The sequence below is a fragment of the Arachis ipaensis genome, chromosome B02 (genome assembly GCF_000816755.2).
Source record: "Arachis ipaensis cultivar K30076 chromosome B02, Araip1.1, whole genome shotgun sequence".
NCBI classification, from domain to species: Eukaryota; Viridiplantae; Streptophyta; class Magnoliopsida; order Fabales; family Fabaceae; genus Arachis; species Arachis ipaensis.
In genome coordinates, this window is record NC_029786.2 from 47659190 (window position 1) to 47663603 (window position 4414).

A 4414-nucleotide genomic window follows, 5' to 3' on the forward strand; every position below is an offset into this window, starting at 1 on the left:
GCGTGGCACGCCAACTCTCCATCCCAAGAAGAACCTTCACTATGGCGTACCACTTGGTGTCAAAGGCGTGGCACGCCAGCCCCAAGAAGTCACTTGGGCGTGCCACTTGAGAACCCAGGCGTAGCACGCCAAGCTTGAAGAGTTCACAAACCCATGGGCATGCCACTTGAGCAGCATGGCGTGGCACGCTGGTACAATAATCCAGAGAAAGGGTTGAATGCAATTGAAGATTGGGCGTACCACTTGAGCAACAAGGTGTGGCACGCCATTGCACAAAGGACCAAAAGCAAGGACTGGGCGTGCCACTTGGTATCGAAGGCGTGGCACGCCAACCTTAGCATCTCACTATGGCGTGCCACTTGAAGGCTGAGGCATGGCACGCCAACTACTGGAACCAAGACAAAATCATGGGCGTGGCACGCCAGCCTTTAGGCGTAGCACGCTGTTATAAGTTTCCAGAGAGGATGAAGGAGGCCAATTACATGGGGCGTGCCACTTGAGTTCGAAGGCGTGGCACGCCATTCACCATTCTTCACTTAGGCATGCCACTTGAGTAACCAGGCGTGGCATGCCAGTGTCATTCAGAAGAGAAGCATTGGGGCGTGCCACTTGAGTTCGTGGCGTGGCACACTAAACAGAGCCACCACTCACTCATAAGAGGGGCGTGGCACACCAGACCCTGGGCGTGCCACACTAGTTCAACTTTCCAGAGAAGCCTAGCCAAGCATAAAGCAAGGGCGTGGCACGCCAGACCTTGGGCGTGGCACGCCAGTACAAGTTTCCAGAGGCAAAGAGAAGTGAGAAAGGCAAGGGGCGTGCCACTTGAGTTCAAAGGTGTGGCACGCCAACACAAGAAATCCACTATGGCGTGCCACTTGAGCTAGAAGGCATGGCACGCCAAGATTGAAAGAGGGACGAGCGTGCCACTTGAAGAATTAGGCGTGGCACGCCAAGTTGGAAATGAAGAGAACGTGACACGCCAAAGGCACGCCAGCCACACGCCAGCTGAGAAGTCATGCTTATTGAGTGTTTTCTTTTCCCTCCAAAATGTAATTTTCCTTTTTCACTTTTGTAATTCTTTTATTTTACTAGGATTAGTATAAATACCCCCAAGGAGTACTGAAGAAAAGGGGGGTTAAGCAGTCAGTTTTAGATCTACTTTTACACTTCACTTTTGAGTACCTTTTGAGCTATGAGTAGCTAACTTCCCTCTCATTGAGAAAGGGAGCTCTGTTGTACTTTATGGATGAATGATAGTGAAATCCTTCTTCTCTTCATCTTCTGTTTGATTTGCTAGAAGGAATTTCGTTCTTAATGCTTAGTGTTCAATTATCTTGGGAAAGAGATTGAATGCAATTGGGTTTCATGGGAACCTTGGGAAAGGAAACATGAAACCATGCTTGAAATCCCTTCTCACACTAGAGTAGAATTTGGTTTTTGGTGTTTGGATATGTTTGGGTTTTGGTGTTTGGATGGTGTGTGGTATAATCAGGGACCAAGCATAACTCTCTTCATGAGCAATTAGACCAAGGAATTGGCTATTGATCAAGATCTGAGAGATTGAGTCACCAAGGGATTGGGGCTCAATCAATCATGATTGCCAAGAGGCAAGAGGTATCTATCCATTTCTTTATAACTTAATTTTACATTCAGCAATTCCCCATTCCCATTTACATTCAAGTCATTTATGATTCTGCACTTTACTTTCTGCCATTTATATTTCTGTACTTTATTGCTTTTCTTTATATTCTAGTCATTTACATTTATGTCATTTACAATTCTGCACTCTACAATCCTATTGATCCGCTTGACTAATTCATCAATCGATTAAAACTGCTCGAATTTGCCAATCTCTGTGGATACGATCCCACTCCACTGTGGGTTATTACTTGACGATAATTTTGGTGTGCTTGCCAAAAGGACTAATTCACCAATTTTGAATGGGGAGTCAATTCCAGTCATCAAGTTTTATGGCGCCGTTACCAGGGATTAATTGTGATTAACAAACTACCGGTTGGTTGATTACCTAGATTAGACATTTTTTTCCTTTTTTGTCATTTAATTTCTTTTAATTTTCTCTTGCTAGTAATGTGTTTGTGTTGTTGCCTCACTAAGAATCCCTCATCTGTGACAATGGGGCTTCCTATTTCTTTTGGTGATTATTGTTTGAGACAGAGCATTTTGCAAGTAAGAATGGAGTCTACCTCACATTTTGATCAATCATGTCATATGGGATATTGCCCACCACCACAAAATGATTCTAGTAATTTTCTTAATGGTGGCTGGGAATATCACCAAAGAATGATAGAGTATGAGCAATCAAATGAAATGGAATACCTCCCAGAGCCACAAAATAGTTCATATTGTTATAACAACTATAGAAATTTTGGCTTTGAAAGGAATTTTAATGCTACATACTCCATTCTTCAAGGACTATAATCCCATAATTGTCCAACCTATGTACCTCCACAAAATGTTCTAGAATTTGCAATGCAAGAACTCTCTAAGAGATATTTCTTCATCGCCCAACTCAGTGAGTTTTTAAGGCAAAATGTAAAAGAGGTGATTGAAGATATGGAAATCTCAAGGAGAAATCAAGAAGAGCAAATGAGACAATTGGCACAACATTTTGTTGATGAACCAACCAATGACTTCCCTTGGCCAGGGGAAGGATATCATGCCATCAGTCTAAGGAGTGGAGAAGTGCTTAATGAGGGTGAAAATGAGGAATTGGTAGAGCAAGAAGAAGAGATCTTTGTACCAAGAGAGCTACCATTCCAAGAAGTTCTTGATAAAGAGGATACTCCAACCATCTCACAACACCCAAGTTCTAAAAACAAAGAAGTGAAGGCAATCAACAAAAGCACCAAAGAGAGGATGGTGACCAAGAAAAGAAGGATAATATCCATGAAGAAGAGGTCAACTAAAAGCCATCCCACCCCTACCCCAATAAGCAAGTTCACTAAATCTAACAACAAAAGAAAGCTTGCTGGGAGGCACTCAAAATAGGGGACATCAACTAGCTCATTTTCCTCTTGAGGTCATTCCTCTTAACAAACTGGAAGAAGAGGAAAAAAGTTGAGAACAACATGTCAAGCTAATGACACTAAAAGAGCACTTGTTGGGAGGCAACCCAACCGTAGGTAACATTTCCTTTCTTTGCTTAGTTTACTTTCAATAATTTGACATATGATTGCATTCTAAGTTTGGTGTTGCCATGAAACAATTTGAGTTTGAATCTTCACTGGGTACTTGCAACATTCTAAAATGAGGGTGTCACACTAAGATTGGTGTTGCCACTTATTTTTCACTCAAAGTACCATGCATACACCACTTATTAATGCAATCACATTGTCTCTGTTTTTACTTCTTGTGCCTTTATTGTATCCTTAATTTTTGCTTGCCTAAACCGCATGTATTACTAACACTCTATTGTTTAAGACATTCATGAACTATCATAAACCCCATCACCACTATTTTATTTGTTGCTTGAGGACAAGCAATCATTCTAAGTTTGGTGTGGGAAGGGGAAGAATAGGAAGAAAGTGACAACAACAATGAAGATGAACTACAAGGTGGTAAAGTTTTTTTTCCTCTTATTTGTTTCTAGTGTTTTGAATTGCATGATTGTCTTCTATTTCCTTTGTATACATGTGTGTTGTGAATAAGCATAGCTTGATTATTGAATTGTAACATGTGCTATGACATTATGACTACCATCTTGAGTTTTGTGAGTCAAAAGCAATTAAGTATCATGATCATAAACAAACAAGGTCATTAAAGAAGAAGTTAGTATGATCTTATAAGTATTGGGAAGCTAGCATGACTATTGTTGCTCAATTACATTTGAATTTGTTTAATTGAAGTTTTCATCTAGGACATTTTATGAAATTTTTGAAATCATCAAAACCTTGAAGAAGCAATTGCAAATAAGGCAAGAAAAAGAAAAAGGGAAAGAATGAGAAAGTTGAAGGCTCTGAGTACCAATGACATTTCATTTGTTAAGTACTTGTGGTGTTTATGTATCAAGCAAAAAGCTTGAAAACAAAATACTTAGAGTCAAGGCTAGGCTTAATTGCAAAATCACTCCCTCAAAGCTCAAGGCTCTGAGCATCAATGATTAGAGAGTAAAGAAAAGAAACAAATGAGCTAAAAGAGTCCTCGAATAAAATGCTTGTGGTGCTTATGTATCAAGTGGTAATACTTGAAAACAAAGCATTTAGAGTCGTAGCTTTTAACACATGGTGCAAAGCACCCAAAAAGTTAAGCTAAGAAAAGAATGAAAAGCTTGTTTCAAGAAAGGAACATAAAGAAAAAGATTTCATAAAATGAGCTAGATAGAAGCATCAATCATTTGAATGTCATTTGTGATTGTAGCATGCATAAGAAACTAGCCAACCATGAACATAAAAAT